Source organism: Lutra lutra, chromosome 13 (genome assembly GCF_902655055.1).
Source record: "Lutra lutra chromosome 13, mLutLut1.2, whole genome shotgun sequence".
In the NCBI taxonomy this organism is placed as follows: domain Eukaryota; kingdom Metazoa; phylum Chordata; class Mammalia; order Carnivora; family Mustelidae; genus Lutra; species Lutra lutra.
In genome coordinates, this window is record NC_062290.1 from 19,813,653 (window position 1) to 19,839,996 (window position 26,344).

Below are 26,344 nucleotides of genomic sequence, written 5' to 3' on the forward strand. Positions count from 1 at the left end.
ACCCATCTAAAGTGGGGTGATTGTAGACAGAAATAAGGGGAAACTGACATGTTACCTGCAATGTCTGCCAAATCCTTGTGTTCATTCATTTAACACATGATTTTGATGCCCTTTCGGTGTCAGATATTAAGGATAAGTACTAGACATCTTTGAGGGAACTACCTTAACTGTGCTCTTAAACAGAGAATCTTCTCATTCCCACCATTCTTACTGATGGAGCTCTGAGCATTTTACCATGTGACTGCTCCCCATTTCCCCTCCCAATTATAATTGACCTGATTGGGAAATATGTTCAACTTGGTAATAGGGCTCTGCACAGGGAAGACTTAGACAAATCAGACATATGAAGTAATTTATTGTATTTAATGTTGGACTTAATAGGTTTGGTTGAATTAAGGCAAGCTGATTTATGCAATATGAATAATCAGTAGACTGTGATCAAAAAAGGGAAAATGGAGCTGGTCATCAGAGAATAGAAAAATAAGAGATGTGATGGGATCAGAAATGTATAAAAAGAATGATCTCAATTCCTGACTTTTGGTTCTAATCTACCTGAGGCTCAGCAAGTGGTACTTTCCTCCTTTTCCTTGAATAAAACCTTAAAATATATCCTTGTGGCCCACCATTTTATTTCCTCCATCAATTATAAGGATTTTTTTTTTTAGATTTTATTTATTTATTTGTCATAGAGAGAGAAGCGAGAGTGAGCACAGGCAGACAGAGTGGCAGGCAGAGGCAGAGGGAGAAGCAGGCTCCCTGCCAAGCAAGGAGCCCGATGTGGGACTCGATCCCAGGATGCTGGGATCATGATCTGAGCCGAAGGCAGCTGCTTAACCAACTGAGCCACCCAGGTGTCCCCAATTATAAGGATTTTTTAAAAAAGATTTTATTTATTCATTTGACAGAGAGAGATCACAAGTAGGCAGAGAGAGTGGGGGGAAGCAGCTCCCTGCTGAGCAGAGAGCCCAATGCAGGCCTCGATCTCAGGACCATGAAATCATGACCTGAACCGAAGACAGAGGCTTAACTCACTGAGCCATCCAGGCACCCCTAAAGGGAATTTTTTTAACAATTATTTTTATTATCTCAATGGGTTCCCATTCATTGTAATCAAAACAGTCTTTTAAAAAAAGATTTTGTTTATTTATTTGTTTATTTATTTATTTAGAAAGTTCACTCAAGCAGGGAAGGGGCAAAGGGAGAGGGAGAGAATCTCAAGCAGACTCCCCACTTACTGCAGAGCCTGATGCAGAGCTCAGTCTCATGACCCTGAGATCATAACCTGAGCTGAAACCAAGAGTTGGATGCTCAATCAACTGAGCCACACAGGTACCCCCACAATCAAAATAATCTTAACTAGAATAGAGCACAGCAGTGAGCATGAAACTTCTCCTGTCCGTGAGCTCGAACCTTCTCCTGTCCGTGAGCTCATGTCTAGCAGTGGAGATGCAGAAATAAAGCAGCGATGACTTTGTAGTGCAAAAATACTGCACTTAAAGTACACAAGATAATAGGAGCACACTGGAGGGACACGTTTGCCTAGTCTGCAGGGAGCAGGAGAATATTTTAAGAGTTGCAGAATTCCTTTAGATTGTTGTACCATCAGGAGAACTTTTGTCCACTCTAATTATAAGACTATGTTTTCAGGTATGAAGTTTTTGGTCTTAACTCTATCCCTATTCTTTCCAGACTCCAGATTCTGGGGTGTCTTATTGGACTGCTCTTAGACCCAAAGAAAGGAGATAAGCAGTTGTCATTACCACCTCTCGGTCAAACAGAAACTCGAATAAAGAAGGGAGAAGTCATGTCTCACACACCTTTCACATGGATCACATTTGCACAAGGGACATTAAGGAATGGATGTGGTGTCGTTATTTTCTCTAAAGTAGTTCTGAGGAATTACAGTGTTCAGATACAGTAAAAGCTAAGCCAAAATTTAAAAAAAAGATAACAAGAAAAAAAATCAGAAAATATTGTCTAAAACACCTTTCTTCTGAAGTAAGAGGAAGGGGTTCTGCCTTGTGTAGGTAAAAGAGAATGTGTGGCTCCATAAATAAAGTTTTCTGTTTTAAGGGATTTCTGGCACTAGATTAAATCCCTCTAATGAATATAGACCATCCATTCTGCAGATGCATTTTTAGGGAAAATGCAAAAAGAATCAGTTCTTTATTTCATGCAAACCCTTCCTCTTGCTCTGGTGTTGGCCTTGCTGGCTCAGTTCCCATTTATGCAGTTACACCATGAATATCTGAAGCTCACCCTGCTGTCACTTCAGTTGGTTTAGGGGTTCTTCTTTACCTCTCCTTTAACAATCTGTTAAGTGGTTGTAGGACCGTTACTATGTTTGCTGCATCTTCTGTTATGACTGAAGCCATCTAAGAGCCACATATTAATAGCAGACGCTACCAGCACTGGATGGCAGAAATCATGCAATTGTGTTAAGAATGTCTTTGGCTTCCAATGAAAGAATGCAGAAGATTTTAGGGCAGTGAAACTACTCTGTGACAACATCACGATGGATATGGGCCATTCTCATTTGGTCCAAACCCATAGAATATACAATACCAAGGATGTTCCCTAAAGTTAACCATGGACCCTCAGTGATAATGATGGGTCAGCATAGGTTCGTCAGTTGTAAAAATTGTATCACTCTAGTGGGAGAGGTTGGTAATAGGGAACGTCTGCATCAGAAAAGGCAGGGAGTATGTGGGAAATCTCTGTGCCTTCCCTCAGATTTGCTGTGAACCTGAATGTATGCTAAAAAATAAATCCTGTTATTAAAAAGGAAGGCACATGCTTACAGTCTGAGAGCTCAGGCAAGACAGCGGAGCATGGCCTTATTCAGACTTAGCTGAGAATATGGCAAATTAAATTTTTTGCCACTCTGCACATATCCACAAAGACCATGGAAGTAGCATTTGATTTGGGGTTTACAAATGAATTTTAGGGAGTAGGCAAATTTACAAATATTGGATTCATGAATAATAAGAATCAACTGTATATCCAGCCTGATTCCTAGTTAGTCTCACCACGATTCTTAATTAGTAACCGGTATTTGGTTTACAGTAGATTATATCTATCATTTCTATAATTTTAATATGAGAAGCTAAATTTCTTTTTCCTCCTATGATCTCTGTGTTGACTCTCAGACTGATTTGCTTTCAAATAATATTTCTACCACTTATTACCAGTGTGTCCTTGGACAGGTTGTTTAACCTCTTAGAACTTTAAGTTTGTTATCTATAAATGGGAGGGAAATAACACCTAACCCTACACAGTTATTGTGAGAAGTAGGGAGATGATGATGATAAAACCACCACCACCCTAACTGGCCCATTATGGGCGTTGATGATTACCTACTCTAATGCCTACTCCAATGGCTACCAAAGAAAGATAATTAGGTCCTGTGAGTTTGACATAGGCACATGCAGAAGCTCTTTATGTAGTCAGTCTTTCAGCCATTCATTTATTCATTCATAATTCAATATTTACCGAATATTTAGACTATGTCAGATACTAAGCAGGTGCTAACAGTGCAAAAACTAACATTGAATTGAATAAGGAGCTATCTAAGCAAATCACATAAAATGAAAATACATGTTTGGTTGAAGGTAACACAGAATGGTTGTGGTTGTGATTAGAGAAGACTTCACAAAAGAGGCAGAGGCTATGCTAAATGTTAAGGAGGTGTAAGAATTTACTACATGAACAAAATCAAGAATCATATTTTAAGAAGAGAAATTTTTATGAAAGCTATGACATAAAGAGAATATGACACATTTGAGCGAGAAAAACCTATGGTTCAGTGTCAAAAGAAGGAGCAGGACATGTCAGAGGAAACCAAGTCAGTCTGGCTGAAGATTTTAAACTTTATTCAGAGGCCAATGGAGAAAACCAGAGAAAACGGTTAAAATAGGGATTGATATAATTCAACTTGCACTTATGACACTCACTTGGTCACATATGCAGAAGACCATTTGGAGGAGCAATACTGAGAAAAGAAGACAGTTTATGAGGTCATGATACTAGTTCATTGTGAAGAGGTTGGGAACTAACTAGTGGCATGGCAATAAATGAAGATTCACCCAAATGAGAGTGAATAGAAGCTATTTATCAGAACTTGCTAGGGCAAGGGAGTTAGCCACCATCCCTTGCATTTGGCAGAGACTCCAAGGCAGGCATAGGAGTGGGAAAGCTTACAGTGGAAAGAAGGGGAAAGCTTCCAGTGCACTCTGAATGAAGGTGGTTGACATGTGAAAGCTGGAGGTAGGCAGCTAACAAGAAGCAGACCGTAATGTGTGATTGGTGAGGGGTACACAAATGGCTTCCTCTGGTTGGTCTTAAGTTAGAAGTGGGGGACAGATTAGAGAAGCTGTCAGTTTTTAGTCAAGTCCTGGCATTTTAGACCAAGGGTTACGCTTACTAGAAATATTAATTAGACTTTGGAGTCATTACAGTAGGTAGTAGGTTGCCTTCCTGGGCTAATTGCTGCAGGTTTTGGATCAGAATTCCATCTTTACATAGTCTGGCCACTGTCTGCCTACATAGTCATTCTATAAGTGGGTAGTGCATTTTAGGAAATCATAAGACACCACTGAGATAGAAGATAAAACTCATATTCAGACAAGAGCTGTGACATGCCCATGGTCACATGTCACAGAGAGTGTGGTGGGGTAAGAATGAAAATCCCTTGATCTTCTCTAGTGCAATTACTGATTTTTCTACATTCCATCTAAATGACCTGATTAATAGTTATATAACAAGAGGTTGGAGGATGAAAAAGAAAATTCCTGTTCTATGTTAAGGGCAGGAGTAATTTAGATTAGTAAATATGAGCATGTTCTAGTCTTCCCATAATCTCCGTAAGGGGGAAACTCTTCACTGCACTTCAAAATATTATCTCCTGTCCTCAAAACATGCTCTTTTTCATCGAGTGCATTATGATTTTTCTACTATTATTTGCTTTATTCTGTGTATTCTGCACAAACTTGGAACTAAAATAATAAAGTAGAAACTGAATGAATGGAACAGTTTTTATTTGGATGAACTGCCTCAACCTGTATGTCTTACCTCAAGGAAAAGCTACTTCTTTTTTTAAATTTTATTTTATTTATTTGACACACACACAGAGAGAGAGATAACAAGTAGGCAGAGAAGCAGGCAGAGAGAGAGGGAGAAGCAGGCTTCTTTTCGAGGAGAGAGCCCCATGTGGGACTCGATCCCAGGACCCTGAGATCTTGACCTGAGCCGAAGGCAGAGGTTTAACCCACTGAGCCACCCAGGTGCTCCCAAAAGCTACTTCTTTATTCCTAAATACTGAATGATTTAATCTGAGATAAGGATTATCTTATGTTAGTAAAAGTTTTATATTTGATCCTGAACAATAGAGATGAAGGTCTGAAGACTCACAAGCTATTAGAAGAACAAGGAAGCCTGACAAAAACTACAGATAAAATAGAGCCAATAAGCCTGTCATCTTGGTCTTCCATGCCCACAAAAGTCCAATAAGTAAAGACTGATGTTATAAAAGTGCTTTAAAAAAATAAAAGATTGAGGGCCACCTGGGTGGTTAAGCTTCTAACTCTTGATCTCAGGTCATGGCTTGATCTCAGGGTTGTGAGTTCAAGCCCTGTAATGGGCTCTGCTGGGCTTGGCACCTACTTTAAAAAAAAAAAAATCTTAAAAAATAAATTCAGTTAAAAGAAACTGCTAGTAAATTGTTTTAAAATGTTGAAAACAAAATATGTCTTCTACCTCCAGTACGTTTATTTATACCCAATCCATGGCAGAGACACAGTGAAGAAACTGCTTGCTTAGAACTCAAGCCTTCTGTACCATTGCCTCTTAATTCCACCGGGCCACGCTCCTTACATTTTAGAGGCTAGCCACATCTCAGTGAACACTTTAAATGCCTAATGACTGAAACTCACTTCATGGTTCCTTCAGCTTTGCTTTCTTTCGCTGAAGACTGTCAGAAGGCATGAATTTAGGGCAGAGCATTTCTGTCCACTCCCCTTGTTATCAAAGGCTTTAAAGGAAAATTATTTCAAGCAGGGGAAATTCTCCTCCCATGTTGGGGTTCACATTTCCCCTCAACCCTCTCTGTGCCCCCAGAACTGATGACTTAGTGTCGGCACTCATCAGGAACCTATGATCTCTGGGGGGAAGGAATCCACCAACCTTAGACCACAAGTCAGAACATGTGCTCAAGTTTCATTAATTAACAATATGAAAATAACATCCATCATCATGTGGATCAAATGCTACTAATCTTCTTTAACTGCCTTATCAAAGTGGATCCTCCAGATAGTCAAAGAAGAAGAGGGCTTCTAGGACCTCTTTTCTACATAACCACATACGCCAAAATAAGATCTGAAGAAGGTGCTGGGACTGCCAGTTGCAGAAAATCTCAAGACTCCTACTTCCTGGGAAGAGGGAGAAGCAGTAAGAATCCAAAAAAGTGAATAGAACTGTCACATTATGTCAGGCTCATGATTCAGAGCTCCTTACTGATTAAAATTCTTAACAGCTTTCTGCTATGTAGGATCAGGTGTACATTCTTGGCCAGGTGTGTCAAGCCTTTCATGACCTGACCTTTTGGCCATTTCTTCACCTTCTGCTGCCAGCCCATTCCACTTCCCTTGCCTCCAGCGCCACTAGTGCTCCTCTCTGGGCATAGAGCATTTGACATTGCTCCTTCCCTCCTTATAGTTCACCTGCCTCCCCAACTTTACCATTTCTCAAGACCTTAGGCCGTTGTTGTTTCTTCTACCAAGTCTTTTCTGGCTTCCCTTCTCCCAAGACAATTCTCTCTCTTTTTTTCCTTTGTTCTGCCACTGCCATTTCTTTTATTTACTCGATAATCTTCCCACTCAGTAATGTTTATTGCAAATATGTCTGTCTTCTCTCCCAGAGAGAGAGCCCCTTGAAAGCAGTAAATATATCTGTCATTACTCATCTCCCGAGCTAAACACATTTCCTGGCACAATAATAATGGTTGCACATAATAACTATTTACTGAATAAATGAATTAATGTATGACAGCGGTTGCAAAATTCTGCCTCTGACAATTGATGTTTAATAAAAAGACCCAGATAAGTCATTTTCCTTGTTAGAGCATTATAAGTATGGCCTCCATAAATATAACTAATGTTTTTGTGATACAGATATTTTTAGTCTCTTTGAGTAATGTTTATTTCACACTTTGTAAGTGTTTAGTTCATCTTCAGTTTTTTTTTGGGGGGGGGGAGAGCCTTCAGGGGATAACACCAGTTTCTAAATTATGCTGAATAAGTCCAGTCCAATTTTTTACTATTTTGCTCCCCTGTGATTTTTCTGGCTACAGTTTATTCCTTTGGAAAACTGGAAAGTTTTTACTTTTAAATGATGTATTTGTCAGCATAATGGTAACTGACTGACACATATAATTCAGAATCCTGGCCAGAGCTGTGTCCAGGAGATCAAAAGATATCTGTAGAAATCTCCCACTTTTCCAGGCCACCTGGGAGGCTCAGTTGGTTAAGGGTCTGACTCTTGATTTTGGGCTCAGGTCCTGATCTCCGGGTCATGGGATCAAGCCCTTAACTAGAATGCTTGTAGTGCTGGGCTTGAAGCCTGCTTGAGATTCTCTCTTTTCCTCTCCCTCTGCCCCTGCCTCCCCTCCCATGCTCTCACTCTCCCTTAAAAAAAAAGAAAAGAAAAAACAAAGAAATCTCACACTTTTCCTATTTTTCTTAGCCCTACTTATCTCTGTGTTGTTTTCATTCCTTTAAGCAATATCCATATGATGGCAAAGATAACCACTGGCAGCTTTAGACTCCCCTAGTGTTTCCACTAAGTGATCCCAGTGAAAGACCGTGTTTCTCTCCCTGTGGCATAAGCACAAGTCATGCAGATGGCTCATTGGCCCGAATTGTGTCCCATGGCCTTCTTTGGACCAGTCACTGTCGCACTGGACACTAATTGGATAGAACTAGGTCATAAACAGATCCTCATGCTAGGTATGATATGGGATTAATTTTGGCTTGCTGTACCAGAACTAGATGTTTTAAGAATGTAAAAGAGATGATTTCCCAAAAGAGATACCAAGCAAACAAAACAAACAAACAAAAAATATTTTGGCCCACCACAAATATCTTTTGCTTGTTCTCTACAGCTGTCCCATGTCTTCCGTAAACTTAAAGCAATCAGAATGCCATAAAGTATACAGTATTAGAACTGCCATCAGACTGGAGAAGACAGTAATATTCTGTTTTGCTTTTAAACAGCATAAAACACTAGAAGATTTATGGGTTTTCTTCTTGTCTTTTTTCCACGAAAGCTTTGTTTTGAGCAAGTATTTATAACTCTTTGCTCCATTCCTGAATCATAATTGATTGCTTTGAGCCCAGCATTCTCTGAAGAGAGTTCAATTTTTATTTTTCTTGAATATTTGCCTTGCACTAAGATCTTATTAAATCCACTTGCCACTTTGCTGCTCACTTTCAAAGCTTCGAGATTGCCCTGCCTTTTATCCCACCCTGTATCTATCCAAGGATGGAACACTGAGAAGAGTTTACTCTAATATTTAAGCTACATAACTTTTCTGTGCCTACTTTCTCCAGAATAACTTGTGATATCATCCTCACATCAAAAACACAATGACAATAAACCTAATCACAATAGCAAAGTATCCCAGTTTGACAACACTTGCCCTTTATGGAGTCAATGTCAAGTTTTATTGTTGGAATCTTCCAAAATCACATCTGGGTTTGGGGGGTGCAACTTTGGGAAACACAGTATCTAATTGTGGAATGCTATCTAGTGGGGGTAACTGCATTCCGGTCACAAAGCAGAACCTGACTACAGTTGGTATATCTTTATAGAGCTGTTTGAAATTCATTGCACCATAAGGAAGTAAGATTCCCTTTTCAGAAAGCCACTTTGGCCAAGTGTACAAAAATGCAAAGAAAACATCATAAACTTCAACAAGCACATAGTTAATCTGCTCAGTTACCAAATATAGCAATCATACCTTTACCAACATTATTTCCTAAATTGATTTCCATGACGCATGTATATATCTTTGGGTTGTCTCTGCAGTCTCCTTTATGTTCTCCTCTTCTACCCTATAAAACTGTGTCCCTACAACCCCTCCGTAGACTATAATCTTGCCCCTTTGCACCCTCTCTCTGGCAGTTTCTTACATTTGCACCATTTCTGTGAATAATGCATACCTCTGTATTTTTAGCTACAATTTTCTTCCAAACTCTAGACCTGAATTTTTTCATGTGCACTAAATATCTCCATTCAGGTAGCCCTTTAGGACTTCAAATTCTTTACCCGTAAAACACAATTTAACACCTCTGCACAAAACATTTCTTTCTCCTAATTTTCTTTCCTCTATCTCTCCCTCCTGTTTCCTTTCTTTTTCCTTTATTTAGCTCATTATACTATTCTGTTCTAATAATACCTAAGTGTGTACAACAGTAGTAATATAAAAACAGTAAAACAGTAAAAATTTCTTAGGATTTTAACTTTTATGCATGAACTAAACCAAAAGAGCCAAATATTTCTCGAGATTTTAGTTCTTATGCAATTACTTCCCCCCAAAGGTAATATTACAGATTTAAAACATTCAATATGACAACAGTAAATTCATCTTTTGTTTCAAAATAATCCAGTGGACTATTGGCTAAGAAATGACAATTTTTTAATATAGACAGTGACAACATTGGGTTCATTATAATACTCTACTACATAGATAGATGCATTGTTTAAAATAATAAGAATATTGGAAACATCCCAATTTACTATCACAGTAAAATAGATCAATATTTTTGTCATAGTCATTCAAAGAAATATTAAGAAAAATGAAGGAGATGTACATCGACACAGAGAAACTATATAAACAAAATGTTGAGCAAAGAGTAAATCATAAAAAAAAATTACAAAATGGGCGGGTGCCTGAGTAGCTCAGTGGGTCAAGCCTCTGCCTTCAGCTCAGGTCATGATCTTGGCGTCCTGGAATTGAGCCCCGCTTCCATCTCTTCGCTCAGCAGGGAGCCTGCTTCCCTCTCTCTCTCTCTCTCTCTGTCTACCTCTCTGCCTACTTGTGATCTCTCTCTCTGTCAAATAAATAAATAAAATCTTTAAAAAAATTACAAAATGATTTTATTTATAAAAAGTTCTAGAGGAAACAGAACTACATACAGGGATGATATATGTGTGGCTAATGTGGGCTGCATATATATGTGGTGTATCCATAAAGTATAACATATGGCTCCTTGGGTGGGTAGGAGAGGAGTACATAAAGGCTGTAAAATATATTTTTAATATATCTCTTCAGCTTGATGGATAGTACATGAACATTTTATAATTTTTCACAATTATTATATATAAATCATATACATTCTTTTTTATGTCTGATATCTTGCACAAAAAGAATACAGGCAGAATCAGTTTCTAAATGATGCATTTTTAAAATTTAAGACAAGTTACATAAAGTTTTCACTCTAATTTAGAAGGACAAACCAGGGTGCCTGGGTGGCTGTCGCAGTCAGTTAAGCATCTGCCTTTGGCTTAGGTCAGGATCCCATGGTTCTGGTATTGAGCTCTGAGTCCTAGGACTCCCTGCTCAGCAGGGAGTCTGCTTTGCCCTCTGCCTGCCACTCCTCCTGCTTGTGTTCACTCTCTCTCTCTGACAAAGAAAATCTTTAAAAAAAAAAACAAAAAAACAAAAGGACAAAAAAGATGAAAGTTTAGTTATCAAAAAGCATCTGATACATGACCAAAAAAAGGATGAATGACATAGCAGTCACTGTCATATTCCATTTTAAAGTTACCATTCTGTCATTAGTTTACAACTTAATACTATTAGGACCAGAAAATATAGACTTTATGATATCAGTTTATTTGAAATTTGTTGAAACTTACCTTATGGAAAGTCAGTTACTGCAAAAGTGAATTTTGTGTTTGAAATGAATGTATTTATATTTCCCACTTACAAAAGCCAGGAAATCTGTCTGTAACAACTTAATCAAGCTGTTCAAATTTCCTTATCTCTACTGATTTTTGTGTGTTTGTTTAGGTATCAATTGCAGAGAAGTACATTAAAATTTTCAACTATGATAGTATTTGTCCAAGTCCCTTCAGGCTGCTGTAACAAATTACAGTAGACAGAGTTGTTTATAAAAAACAGAAATTTGGGATGCCTGGGTGGCTCAGTTGGTTGGACGACTGCCTTCGGCTCAGGGCATGATCCTGGGAGTCCCGGGATCTAGTCCCGCATCGGGCTCCCAGCTCCATGGGGAGTCTGCTTCTCTCTCTGACCTTCTCCTCGCTCATGCTCTCTCTCACTGTCTCTCTCTCAAATAAATAAATAAAATCTTTAAAAAAAATAAAAAATAAAAAACAGAAATTTATTTCCCACAGTTTTGGAGGTTGGGAAATCCAAGATCAAGATTCAATGACTGATTCTGTATCTGGTGAGAACCCACTTACTAGTTCATCAACAGTAGTCTTCTTGCTGTGTCAACATGCTAAAGAGGGAGAGTGGGAACTCCCTGATCATCTTTTTATAAGAGTATTAGTCCCATTCAGGAAGGCTCTGTCCTCATAATCTGATCACTTCCCAAAGGCCCCACTTCCAAATACCATCACACTGGGTATTAGGTTTCAATGTATAAATTTTGAGGAGGACACAAACAACAAGTTTATAGCAGTATTTTTGTCATTTTTTTTCTTGTGATTTTGCAAGTTTGCCCTATATATTTTGAAGCTATGTTATTAGGTACACAAGGTTAGATTTTTAATATCTTCCCTGTAAATTAAATTTTTTCAATATGTTGTAATATTTTTATATTTTCTTATAATCTGAGCTTAAAATATAAAGAACTTAGACAACTCAGCACCAAAAAAGCAAATAATAAGATTTTAAAAAGGGACAGAGTACCTAAATAGACATTTTTTCCAAAGAAGACTTACAGATGGCCAACGGACACATGAAAAGATGCTCAACGTCACTAATCATCAGGGAAATGCAAATCAAAACCACAATGAGATATCACCTCACACCTATCAAAATGGCTAAAATTAAAAACACAAAAAAGAACAAGTAAAAAAATAATAATTTCAGCTTAATGAAATTTTTAATATTAATATATTTATAGAAGCTTTCTTTTGGTTAGTTTTTAGAAGAATACACTTTAATATTCTAGTTTTCTCGGTCTTTATGTTTTCTCGTGTGTGTGTATTTTAGAGAGAGTGTGTGTATGTGCCCATGGGGTGTAAAGGGAGTGGGTGGGTGAAGAGATAGAATCTTAAGCTGGTTCCATGCTCAGTGCAGAGACTGATGTGGGACTTGATATCATGACCCTGAGATCATGACCTGAGCTGAAATAAAGAGTTGGTTGCTTAACCGACTGAGCCACCAAGGTGCCCCTCTAGGTCTTTATGTCTAAATGTGAATTTGTAAACAAGAAAACTTGAATTTTGCTTTTTTCAATTTTTGTTTTTTAACTAGAATGCTTGCAGTACTTAGTTATTCTGATTACTGATATATTTGGTTTTATTTTCCTATTTTATTTAGAGTCTAATTATTACATGTATTTTAATATGCATATTCTTTTGGTTCAACTGGGCTTTTTCCCTTCAATTTCCTTATTTCCCTTCTAATAGTTTGGAAGTTATATATTTTGTAAAAATTATTTTAAGGACTAATGTAGAAAATCTGCATAACCATTTCAACAATAAATTCCAGAGTTAATTGATATATATCTATTGCTTAGTTAACAGTATTAACACAGATTGAGTCACTTAAAACCACGCATTTATTATCTCTCAGTTTCTGTGGGTCAGGTGTCTGGGAATAGATTAGCTAGGTCATCTTCTCAGAGTCCCTCAGGGTTAAAATGAAGACGTCTTTGACTTAATAAATGTACTTGTTTTTTATTAGACATTTGACTTTTTAATATCTACAGTCTTTTGGAGTCTGAATCCATATTGGTTATATTTTCTGAATTAACTCATGCTAGCTTTTTTCGAGTTAATTTTAGAGCTTTATTTTATTGTGAATTTGGATACCTTTTACTCTTACCTTTGGAAAGTCTTTGAGACCAGGTCTTTGGTGTGTTCTTGCGAAAAGGGTTTTATTTGGTGTATGCTAGGCATCTCAGGGCAATAATTTAAAGGTCAGATTTAGGGACACCTGGGTGGCTCAGTGGGTTAAGCCTCTGCCTTCGGCTCGGGTTGTGATCTCAGCGTCCTGGGATCGAGCCCTGCATGGGGCTCTCTGCTCAGCGGGGAGCCTGCTTCCCCCTCTCTCTGCCTGCCTTTCTGCCTGCTTGTGATCTCAATCTCTCTCTCTGTCAAATAAATAGATAAAATCTTAAAAAAAAATAAAGGTCAGATAAAAACTAAATTTAAGGTTTGTGGATTTTTCAAACTAGAAGTTATTACAAATTCTGGCCTCAAATCCAAATTGATGTAGATATTGGTTAGCATATTAAGTATTACTTAGTTCTCAGAACATGAATTTATTTTTCTTGGTCCTACCAGAGCAAGGACAACATAGACATGTGAAACTTGGGAATTCCATTACATCATGTTCAGTTTTAGCGATTTAGTAGGAAGCTCAAATATGAGCTTCCAGTTGTGTTCTCCTGGTGGGGTCATGCAGACAACACTTAACTTCCAGCCACGGTGAATGTATTGCCAACTAGAGAAATACACCGGAGCCTTGAGGTCCAGAGTTTTTATTAAGGGTCAGTCATATGGACATGACGGACCATTTTTATATTTGACCTTAGTCTCTAGCTTAGAGTCAAATTGATTCTGCATGGGCCAAGGCTATCACCATAAATCATACTGTTAACATGGACTATCTGGTATGGTCCAAGACCATCAGGTAAACAAAGATATATATATATATATATTTTATATTTTATCCCCAGGGGTACAGATCTGCGAATCGCCAGGTTTACACACTTCACAACACTCACCATAGCACATACCCTCCCCAATATCCATAACCCCACCCCCTCTTCCAACCCCCTCCCCCCATCAACCCTCAGTTTGTTTTGTGAGATTAAGAGTCACTTATGGTTTGTCTCCCTCCCAATCCCATCTTGTTTTCATTTACTCTTCTCCTACCCCCTCAACCCCCCATGTTGCATCTCCTCTCCCTCATATCAGGGAGATCATATGATAGTTGTCTTTCTCCGATTGACTTATTTCGCTAAGCATGATACCCTTTAGTTCCATCCACGTCGTCGCAAATGGCAAGATTTCATTTCTTTTGATGGCTGCATAGTATTCCATTGTGTATATATGCCACATCTTCTTTATCCATTCATCTGTTGATGGACATCTAGGTTCTTTCCATAGTTTGGCTATTGTAGACATTGCTGCTATAAACATTCAGGTGCACGTGCCCCTTCGGATCACTACGTTTGTATCTTTAGGGTAAATACCCAGCAGTGCAATTGCAGGGTCATAGGGTAGTTCTATTTTCAACATTTTGAGGAACCTCCATGCTGTTTTCCAGAGTGGTTGCACCAGCTTGCATTCCCACCAACAGTGTAGGAGGGTTCCCCTTTCTCCGCATCCTTGCCAGCATCTGTCATTTCCTGACTTGTTAATTTTAGCCATTCTGACTGGTGTGAGGTGATATCTCATGGTGGTTTTGATTTGTATTTCCCTGATGCCGAGTGATGTGGAGCAGTTTTTCATGTGTCTGTTGGCCATCTGGATGTCTTCTTTGCAGAAATGTCTGTTCATGTCCTCTGCCCATTTCTTGATTGGATTATTTGTTCTTTGGGTGTTGAGTTTGCTAAGTTCTTTATAGATTTTGGACACTAGCCCTTTATCTGATATGTCATTTGCAAATATCTTCTCCCATTCTGTCAGTTGTCTTTTGGTTTTGTTCACTGTTTCCTTTGCTGTGCAAAAGCTTTTGATCTGGATAAAATCCCAAAAGTTCATTTTTGCCCTTGCTTCCCTTGCCTTTGGTGATGTTCCTAGGAAGATGTTGCTGCGGCTGACGTCGAAGAGGTTGCTGCCTGTGTTCTCCTCGAGGATTTTGATGGATTCCTTTCTCACATTGAGATCCTTCATCCATTTTGAGTCTATTTTCGTGTGTGGTGTAAGGAAATGATCCAATTTCATTTTTCTGCATGTGGCTGTCCAATTTTCCCAACACCATTTATTGAAGCGGCTGTCTTTTTTTCCATTAGACATTCTTTCCTGCTTTGTCGAAGATGAGTTGACCATAGAGTTGAGGGTCCATTTCTGGGCTCTCTATTCTGTTCCATTGATCTATGTGTCTGTTTTTTGTGCCAGTACCATGCTGTCTTGATGATGACAGCTTTGTAATAGAGCTGAGGTCCGGAATTGTGATGCCACCAACTTTGGCTTTCTTTTTCAATATTCCTTTGGCTATTCGAGGTCTTTTCTGGTTCCATATAAATTTTAGGATTATTTGTTCCATTTCTTTGAAAAAAATGGATGGTACTTTGATAGGAATTGCATTAAATGTGTAGATTGCTTTAGGTAGCATAGACATTTTCACAATATTTATTCTTCCAATCCAGGAGCATGGAACATTTTTCCATTTCTTTGTGTCTTCCTCAATTTCTTTCATGAGTACTTTATAGTTTTCTGAGTATAGATTCTTAGTCTCTTTGGTTAGGTTTATTCCTAGGTATCTTATAGTTTTGGGTGCAATTGTAAATGGGATGGACCCATTAATTTCTCTTTCTTCTGTCTTGTTGTTGGTGTAGAGAAATGCAACTGATTTCTGTGCATTGATTTTATATCCTGACACTTTACTGAATTCCTGTACAAGTTCTAGCAGTTTTGGAGTGGAGTCTTTTGGGTTTTCCACATATAGTATCATATCATCTGCGAAGAGTGATAGTTTGACGACTTCTTTGCCGATTTGGATGCCTTTAATTTCCTTTTGTTGTCTGATTGCTGAGGCTAGGACTTCTAGTACTATGTTGAATAGCAGGGGTGATAACGGACATCCCTGCCGTGTTCCTGACCTTAGCGGAAAAGCTTTCAGTTTTTCTCCATTGATAATGATATTTGCGGTGGGTTTTTCATAGATGGCTTTGATAATATTGAGGTATGTGCCGTCTATCCCTACACTTTGAAGAGTTTTGATCAGGAAGGGATGCTGTACTTTGTCAAATGCTTTTTCAGCATCTATGGAGAGTATCATATGGTTCTTGTTCTTTCTTTTATTAATGTGTTGTATCACATTGATTGATTTGCGGATGTTGAACCAACCTTGCAGCCCTGGAATAAATCCCACTTGGTCGTGGTGAATAATCCTTTTAATGTACTGTTGAATCCTATTGGCTAGTATTTTGGTGAGAATTTTTGCATCTGTGTTCATCAAGGATATTGGTCTGTAGTTCTCTTTTTTGTTGGGATCCTTGTCTGGTTTTGGGATCAAGGTGATGCTGGCCTCATAAAATGAGTTTGGAAGTTTTCCTTCTATTTCTATTTTTTGGAACAGTTTCAGGAGAATAGGAATTAGTTCTTCTTTAAATGTCTGGTAGATTTCCCCCGGGAAGCCGTCTGGCCCTGGGCTTTTGTTTGTTTGGAGATTTTTGATGACTGTTTCAATCTCCTTACTGGTTATGGGTCTGTTCAGGCTTTCTCTTTCTTCCTGGTTCAGTTGTGGTAGTTTATATGTCTCTAGGAATGCATCCATTTCTTCCAGATTGTCAAATTTGTTGGCGTAGAGTTGCTCATAGTATGTTCTTATAATTGTCTGTATTTCTTTGGTGTTCGTTGTGATCTCTCCTCTTTCATTCATGATTTTATTTATTTGGGTCCTTTCTCTTTTCTTTTTGATAAGTCTGGCCAGGGGTTTATCGATCTTATTAATTCTTTCAAAGAACCAGCTCCTAGTTTCGTTGATTTGTTCTATTGTTTTTTTGGTTTCTATTTCATTGATTTCTGCTCTGATCTTTATGATTTCTCTTCTCCTGCTGGGTTTAGGGTTTCTTTCTTGTTCTTTCTCCAGCTCCTTTAGGTGTAGGGTTAGGTTGTGTACCTGAGACCTTTCTTGTTTCTTGAGAAAGGCTTGTACCACTATATATTTTCCTCTCAGGACTGCCTTTGTTGTGTCCCACAGATTCTGAACCGTTGTGTTTTCATTATCATTTGTTTCCATAAATTTTTTCAATTCTTCTTTAATTTCCTGGTTGACCCATTCATTCTTTAGAAGGATGCTGTTTAGTCTCCATGTATTTGGGTTCTTTCCAAATTTCCTCTTGTTATTGAGTTCTAGCTTTAGAGCATTGTGGTCTGAAAATATGCAGGGAATGATCCCAATCTTTTGATACCGGTTGAGACTTGATTTAGGACCAAGAATGTGATCTATTCTGGAGAATGTTCCATGTGCACTAGAGAAGAATGTGTATTCTGTTGCTTTGGGATGAAATGTTCTGAATATATCTGTGATGTCCATCTGGTCCAGTGTGTCATTTAAGGCCTTGATTTCCTTGTTGATCTTTTGCTTGGATGATCTGTCCATTTCAGTGAGGGGAGTGTTAAAATCCCCTACTATTATTGTATTCTTGTCGATGTGTTTCTTTGATTTTGTTATCAATTGGTTTATATAGTTGGCTGCTCCCACGTTAGGGGCATAGATATTTAAAATTGTTAGATCTTCTTGTTGGACAGTTCCTTTGAGTATGATATAGTGTCCTTCCTCATCTCTTATTATAGTCTTTGGCTTAAAATCTAATTGATCTGCTATAAGGATTGCCACTCCTGCTTTCTTCTGATGTCCATTAGCATGGTAAATTCTTTTCCACCCCCTCACTTTAAACCTGGAGGTGTCTTCGGGTTTAAGATGAGTTTCTTGTAGGCAACATATAGATGGGTTTTGTTTTTTTATCCATTCTGATACTCCGTGTCTTTTGATTGGGGCATTTAGCCCATTAACATTCAGGGTAAGTATTGAGACATATGAATTTAGTGCCATTGTATTGCCTGTAAGGTGACTGTTATTGTATATTGTCTCTGTTTCTTTCTGATCTACTTCTTTTAGGGTCTCTCTTTGCTTAGAGGACCCCTTTCAATATTTCCTGTAGAGCTGGTTTGGTATTTGCAAATTCTTTCAGTTTTTGTTTGTCCTGGAAGCTTTTAATCTCTCCTTCTATTTTCAATGATAGCCTAGCTGGATATAGTATTCTTGGCTGCATGTTTTTCTCATTTAGTACTCTGAATATATCATGCCAGCTCTTTCTGGCCTGTCAGGTCTCTGTGGATAAGTCTGCTGCCAATCTAATATTTTTACCATTGTACGTTACAGACTTCTTTTCCCAGGCTGCTTTCAGGATCTTTTCTTTGTCACTAAGACTTGTAAATTTTACTATTAGTTGATGGGGTGTGGACCTATTCTTATTGATTTTGAGGGGGGTTCTCTGAACCTTCTGAATTTTGATGCTTGTTCCCTTTGCCATATTGGGGAAATTCTCTCCAATAATTCTCTCCAATATACCTTCTGCTCCCCTCTCTGTTTCCTCTTCTTCTGGAATCCCAATTATTCTTATGTTGTTTCGTCTTATGGTGTCACTTATCTCTCGAATTCTCCCCTCGTGGTCCAGTAGCTGTTTGTCCCTCTTTTGCTCAGCTTCTTTATTCTCTGTCATTTGGTCTTCTATATCGCTAATTCTTTCTTCTGCCTCATTTATCCTAGCAGTGAGAGCCTCCATTTTTGATTGCACCTCATTAATAGCTTTTTGATTTCAACTTGGTTCGAGTTTAGTTCTTTTATTTCTCCAGAAAGGGCTTTTATATCTCCCGAGAGCGTTGCTTTAATATCTTCCATGCCTTTTTCAAGCCCGGCTAGAACCTTGAGAATCGTCATTCTGAACTCTATATCTGACATATTACCAATGTCTGTATTGATTAGGTCCCTAGCCTTTGGTACTGCCTCTTGTTCCTTTTTTTGTTGTGAATTTTTCCGCCTTGTCGTTTTGTCCAGATAAGAGTTTATGAAGGAGCAAGTAAAATACTAAAAGGGTGGCAACAACCCCAGGAAAATATGCTTTAGCCAGATCAGAAGAGATCCCGAATTGTGAGGGGGGAGAAAGGGGATAAAAAGGGGTTCAGAAAGAAAGAAAAAAAAAAAGGAACTATTAAAAAAAAGAAAGCCGATAAAGAAAAAATATAAAAAGAGGAAAAAATATATATATATTAGATAAACTATTTAAAAAAACGTTAAAAAAAGAAAACGGTAAAAGTTAAAAAAAATTTAGCAGAAGAAGAGAAAAAGAAAAAAAATTGAAAAAGAAAAAAAATTAAATTAACTGCAAGGCTAAGGACTCATGGGGAGAAAACCATGAGTTCCGTGCTTTGCTTTCTTCTCCTCTGGAATTCCGCCCCTCTCCTTGGTAGGTGAACTTGGTCCTGGCTGGGTTTCCCGTTGATCTTCTGGGGGAGGGGCCTGTTGTAGTGATTCTCAAGCGTCTTTGCCCCAGGTGGAGTTGCACCGCCCTTACCCGGGGCCCGCGCTGAGTAATCCGCTCGGGTTTGCTTTCCGGAGCTTTTGTTCCCTGAGCGCGTTCCGTAGAGTTCTGGAGGACGGGAATGAAGATGGCGGCCTCCCGGTCTCCGGCCCGGAGGAGCCGAGAGCCCAGGGCCCCACTCCTCAGTGCGCCCTCAGAGAACAGCGCCCAATGTCTCCCGTCACCCTGGCCTCCGGCCGCGCTCCTAGCTGACCGAGCCTGCGACGGGTTCAAGGCAACCCCGAGCTGAGAGTCATTCCTCGGCTCTGTCTCTGTAGCCGGCTTCCCCGTTCTAATACCGGTAAGCTCTGCGACACTCAGACACCCCCGATCCTTCTGCGACCCTGCGGGACCTGAGGCCGCGCTGACCCCGCCTGGGCTTCACCCCAGTTAAGCCTCTGGAGCGATGTCCCTCAGCGGAACACTTTTAAAAGTCCTGATTTTGCTCTGTTGCTCCGCAGCCCGCCGGGAGCCGGCCCCTCCCCCTGCGGTCTATCTTCCTGTCGCTTTGAATTCACTTTTCCGCCAGTCCTACCTTGCAGAAAGTGGTTGATTTTCTGTTTCTGGAATTGCTGTTCTTCTTCTCTTCAATCTCCCGTTGGATTTGTAGGTGTTTGCAATCTTTAGATAAGCTATTTAGCTGATCTCCCGCTACCCGAAGTAGTCTCAGCCTGCTACTTCTCCGCCATCTTGACTCCTCCCCCTAAACAAAGATATTTTTATCAGGCACGGCATTCCAAGGGCCTAGAGGTTATTTCCTAGGAACAAAAGACAAGGGAAATATCTCTCTCGGGACAAGATTAATCTTTTATTAAATAGTTTGTATCTTCACTGTCTCCCTGTGTGGGTTTCCCCTATACCTAACCCCCTTATTTTGCCTTTTAAAGTTGTCTCACTTGATAAGGCCTAGATTTATTTGGGATCTTAGAACTAATCTTACACTTTAGTACATCCCAGGTTTTATTTCTAGATAAACAGTATAATGGATGGCATATTAAAACCCAAGTTCTGGTCTGGACACATCCCTTAGACCAAACACTGGCTCCATATTTGTCTCACCTCTAAATTCATGATACCTTATCATTTTTGGCTTTTAAAGAATTATTATACTTTCTTATCCTCCCATCCATGAACTGAACTGAATGAATGTTTTTTTAATCTAAAATTTTTAATTGTAGTGAACTGAGTAGATTTTATAAATATCCAATTGTATTTTTAGTAATGAAAATTAAGGCATCTGGAACTTAAATCTTAGAAACATTTTTGCATCCTTGCATTTTACACAGAACCAACTGGTGAAAAGTAGCTTCTGAATATTACCTTACCTGAAACAGTCTCCTTTGAAGTAAAATTCCTATTAAGGTATACCCTCAAGAAAATCCCTTACATGGGGCTTGAGAGTCTCCTGACCTCCATTTTCCCTTCTCTAGGAAAACAGGTTCAATTTAAAGACTTCAGTTGTTATCACAAGCAACTTATACAAAAATTTCTTACTCTTTCCAGTAAGAGGCTGTCTATTTGCAATTAGAGAGGAGGATACAGAATACTAAGTCCTCTTTCGCTTCCTTGTTCTTTTGATATACCTCTATGATCTATCTCCGTTCCCTTGTTCTGAAAAAGATCAAGGGACAGCTTGGTAATCAGAATCTCCAGGAAGGTAAAGGACGATATGAGTACACGTCACAAATGGATACTTTCTTTCTGCATTCAGTAATATAGTCACCCCCTGCAACATTTTCTGGATTGTCCCACAAGGGACTTGCCTGCGGGCAGCAGGGAAATCCCTCTGGAGTCTATTCTCATTTTAGCTCTATGATCTACTCTCATAGGCCTAATGGAATCTGGAAACTTTTAAGGCAGCTGAACATTTTAAGCACAGCCCCCCCCCCTTTTTTTTTGGTAGAGTCATTGAAGGTTAAGCCTAATGTTTAATTTTATTAGATTAAAAATGAATCAGAGGGAAAGAAGATAAAGTGAAGAAAGGAAAGGAAGAAAAGGAAGAAGACAAGGAAGGAAGGAAGAAGTTTGGTGAGGAGGCTATATTGTTTGTTTATATTAAATTATATTCCAGTGATAGTGGGAAATATTTGAGAATGTAGATTATGATCTATTATTCTCCCATGGTAAAATTTTAAATCAGTTGAAGGGAATATAAAACACTTCTACTCTTCTAACTTCACAGATGAAGAAAGGGTTAATTAATTGGAACTTAATTGTAGTTTAGACTCAGAAGTGTGCTTTTTAATATCATGTAGAGTGAATGAAAAATTTGTGTGCCAAGACCAAGTTTTCTGACTTCTAACCTTAATTTTCTCACAGAAGGAATAGGAAAAGAAGCCTCTGGAATTTTTTTCCAAATGCAGACATATTTTAATTCTTGGATCCTATTAATGGGAATGTAGTATATTGATTTTCTTATTTTCTGAACGGCAAAATAGTGCAACATTTAAAAATACAGTGATATAAAAAGTGCCCACCTCATTGGGCTTTGAGGACTGAAATTAAAGCTTCCCAGAGGTGATTTCCCACGAAGTAGGGCAAAGGTTCAGCAGTGTGGATCTTTCTGAGACAGATTTATTTTTACTTTCCCAGAGGTTTCTGAGAATTGCCTGTTACTGCTCTTTGACTGTCTTCAGAGATTGTGTGACCTGGTGTGTGACCCTCAGCGTATTAAAATTCTGAGATAATGAGTTTAAAAAAGAAAACTCCACAGTTTATGGGCTGTCATTAAAAGACACGGGGCTGTAGATAAGATGATTATTTGCAAATAGAAATAGGAAAAAAAAGAGATGATCTTAGAGGATATTATTTGAGTCCTCATTATCTCTAGCCTGTAGTACTGTCCAGTTTGCTTATCGGTCCCCTGCCTAAGTGACCTCCATCTGAGTGCTCCTTCTGATATGATTGCATTACTACCTTGCTTAGAATTCCTCAGTAATTCATCATTGTTTAGAGGGAAAAAAAAATCTACTAAATTTTGTCGCATATCTCCTAGAGTTCTATGTGATCCATTCCCCTGTCCATTTTGTCTAAGTTACAGTAATGAGCTCCCTGTCCTCCCCCTCAAACCTGACGTTCTTTCTCATGTCTCCTTATAGGTTTCCCTTAACTTTCTTCACTTTGGAAAAACCCTTCTATTCCAAACTCTTGTCTGCTCCTTCCCCTACTTTGTTGTTGTTAACTTTTAACCAGCCAGATGCCTACTAGGCCTTATACTAAAAATTTGTGAGGCTTTTCTTAACTACTGACACTGACTTGGGTAGATCTTCTTATATATCCCTCTGTGGGTGGCTGGATAATGCCTCCCAAGCATGTCTGGGTCCTAATCCCTAGGACCTCTGAATTTTACTTTATATGAAAGTATGACTTGGCCAGTATGACTAAGTTCAGGGTCATAAAAAAAGATTATTCTAGATTATCCAGGTGACCTTCCAGTGTAATCATACATGTCCTTGTAAAATGCAGGCAAAATGAAATTAGACTTTAGATGACATTAGTGGCAGAAGTAGAGATTGGAGTCCTGTGCTTTAAAGTTGGAGGAAGGGGTCGCAAGCCAAGGAATAGACATAGCCACTAGAAGCTGGAAAAAGCAAAGAAATTAATTCTCCCCTAGAGTGTATAGAGGAAACGTGGCCTTGCCAACATTTTGGTGTCAACCATTTTGGACTTCTGGGCTCTAGAAGTACAAGAGAATGCATTTCTGATGTTTTAAGCCACTGAATTTGTGATAACTTGTTACAGTGATAATAGGAAACTAATATACCTTCTCTTGCTTGTACATTCCTCCATTTTAGCAAGAGTTTCATGCTTTTATAGTCATTTGTGTACTTGTCTTTTCTACTCTAATCAGATCCAAAAACTTAGGTTATTGTGCCGCGTGTGCTGTCCTGAAGTGAAATTCACCTGCACTCATAATTTGAAAAATCAATACAATGCCTTACCTGTAATATATGGAGAAACGAAAGGACAATTAAAATTTATCATAAAATGGTTTCTGTTTCTGGGTGTAAATAGTAAGCGTGATTAAATGTCAGGACACCTAAGATAGTCAGACACTGGCTCAAATATATAGGAAAATTGTGAAAGTGACAGCTTCATATGAAAACCAATGCAGGGGTGTTTTGTTTGTGACTCAAATCCTGAAAGAATAATTACTGATTTCTTTAATTTTTCCTATTTATTATTATTTTTATTATTATTATATATAATATAATATATTATTAATATGTATAATATATATTGCTATCAATATATATTATATATATTAATATATACAATATATAATACATTATTATTATTATTATTATTATTATTATAAAATCATGTAGAGCTCTTGGCAACTTCCAAAAACAAAACAAAACTAAGTACGTATAATTATTCCTAAACCTTCATAATGATTGCCTTTTTGGAGAATTCACTATAATTTAAGACTGTAAAAAATTTTTTTTGTGTTTTGGTAGACATTAACTCAAATAATGTCATAGATGTTTTCACCACATGAGATTGGGAAATCATGTGGGGAGATTCTTCACACATGAAGAATTCTTTGACCTATAGAATGTCCAACATCTTGAACCTCTGCCTACCAAATGCTGAAAGCATCTTGTAATTGTTATAGCAAACAGGAATGTCCCCACAAACATCCAGAATCCTTCTCTGAGAACCACTGCTATGTATTCACAGCTCTATGTAACCAGTGAGTGTGTCTTAGTCATCAAGATAATCTCCAAATCTGTCTTGGCTTCTAACACATAGCAGATGTTAAGCACCTGCATGTGGTGTGAAGAAAAGGTTGTGTAAATATTGTACAGTTTTTTTTTTTAATATCAATATGTTCAAGGTGATTGATAACATTCAAATCCTCTATATCATTTTTGTTTGGTTTAAACAGCTTTATGGACTTACGATTTATATCATACAATTGACCCAAAGTGTACAATTCATTGGCTTTAGTCTATTCATGGAGATGTGAAACCATCATTATCATCAGTCTTAGAGCCTCTTTTATCACCTCAAAAAGAGATTCAGTATTGTCTAGCCATTGATTGCGTATCTCTCAATCCCTAAACAATTACTGATGTACTTTATGTTTCTAGATTTGCTAATCTGGATATTTCATATAAATGGAATCCTGTAATATTGTCTTTTGCGGGTGGCTGCTTTCATTGTTTTCAAGATTCATCCTTGTTACAGTATGTATCAGCACTTACTACATTTTTCATGGTCAGATAATACATCATTGTATGGATATCTCTCACCTAGTGTTTATTCATTCAGTTAATCAAACCTCCTTCTTCTCTTTATCCTCTATCATTTTAAGTTTTTCTGTATTTGCCGAGATGTGTTAAAAGTTAAAATTTCCTATTGTGATTCTGCAGCTGTTAATTTTTTTTATTTTGTCAATTGCTTCATATATTTTGAAGCATTTTAGGCATTTATACATTTATGATTGTATATCTTCCTGCTTTACTGACTCTTTTATTGTTATATGTACTCGTTACCCCAATAATAAATACTCTGTCTTGAAGTCTATTTTATATAATACTTACATATACAAGCCAGCTTTCTTATACTTCCTGCTTGCATCATATATTTTTCTACATGTTTGCTTACACTTTTTCTATGTATACAATTGGATCTTGCTTTTGTAATCATTCTGATAATCTCTTCCTTGTAATTGGAAAATTTATTCCATAGACATTTAATGAAATTATTTTTATGTTTGGATTTAGGTATACCATCATGTTATTTTTAGGGTTTTTTTTCCTTTTCTTACCCTCTTCTGAATATTTTATAGAATCTGACTTTAATGTTTATTGACTGTGTCACTCTAAATCTTTGAATACATTATAAACTTCTCAATTTTTTTCTTTAAAGTCAGATGTATTTTAAATAAATTGACATAATATAGTTTTTTTTTTAATAATTGCTCATGCTTTTGTAATAATTCATGAAATCATTTATTGCCATTTGGATACTTTTCATTTATTCCTAAAGATCTGAATTTCCCTCTGGCATGATTTCTCTCCAGGCTAAAGGTCTTCCTTTATTATTTCTTGCACCATTGCCTTGTCATGACAAATTGCCTTAGCTTTCCTTTGAGGTGACTTGTTCGGTCATGGGTCCTTGGAATTAATACAATTTGGAGTTTGCTAAGTTTTTGAATCTATAAATTTTTATCTTTCACCAAATTGGGAAGCTTGCTGTCATTATGTGTCCAAATAATCTTGTTCTGTCTCATCGTCTCTCTCCTCTTCTTCTGGGGTAAATACTTGTATATAATACCTTTTGAAACTTGTCCCATAGGTCCCTGATCTTTTTGTTTTACCAGTCTTTTTCTCTCTCTTCTTCAACTATTATGCTTCTTTTTCATCTGTCTTCAAGATCATCAACATTTCTTTATCATTTCTATGCTCTTTTGATACTAATCCAGTGAATTTTTAATTTGAGATCTTCTATTTTCACTTCTAAACTTTCCATTTGGTTCTTTTTTTTCCTCTATTTCCTGCTCATGTGCTCTTTCTGTCTCTTAATTCAACACAGGTGTATTTTCTTTTACCTCATTGATGATAGTTAAAATAATGGCATTATAATCCTTGTCTAATTATTCTAGCACCTGGGTCATCTCAGGGCTATTAGCTTGTATCAGTTATCTTTTCCTTTGAGAATGGGTTATGTTTTCCTGGCTTTTGGTGTGTCAAGTGATTTTGGATTATAAACTGGGTATTATAAATGTTGTGTTGTAGATTGTCTGGATTGTATATATTGTAATATTGCAACAATATATTGATTGTTAATATCATCAAAACATTGATATTTTTATTTTTCCAGGTTAT